This window comes from Neopelma chrysocephalum, unplaced genomic scaffold, assembly GCF_003984885.1.
Source record: "Neopelma chrysocephalum unplaced genomic scaffold, ASM398488v2 Primary Assembly neopelma1_131, whole genome shotgun sequence".
NCBI lineage: Eukaryota > Metazoa > Chordata > Aves > Passeriformes > Pipridae > Neopelma > Neopelma chrysocephalum.
In genome coordinates, this window is record NW_020897793.1 from 2796666 (window position 1) to 2797131 (window position 466).

A 466-nucleotide genomic window follows, 5' to 3' on the forward strand; every position below is an offset into this window, starting at 1 on the left:
GAGGATTCCCGAAAAAAAAAAAAATAAAAAATTAATAATCCACACACGCAAAAAAAAAAAAAAAAAAAAAAAGAAACCCGGGGGGGGGGGGGCAAAGACCCAGCCGGCACAAAAAAAAAAAAAAAAAAAAGAAAAATACGGATCCGGCAAATAAATGGGCACGCAGAGGCAGCTCCTGCCAAGCTTGCAGCTTCGGTTCGATTGTGTATTCCTCTGGCAGCGCCGCGGAGGCAGGCTAGCGCGCACAAAGTAAGGCGCCTCCCACCAAAGCCTAATGGTGGCTTCTTAATGCGCACAAGATAAATAAATGATCCAGGCAAACCCCTCGGGAGGGTGTATGCTACGGCAAGCGGAGCTTAGGAAAGGAAGGGGAAAAGCAAGAAAAGAAAAAGAAGAGAGAATGGGCGGGGGTGTGGGGTGTGGGCGAAGCGCCTGAACCCATCCGGTGGTAGCAATCCAATAGGCT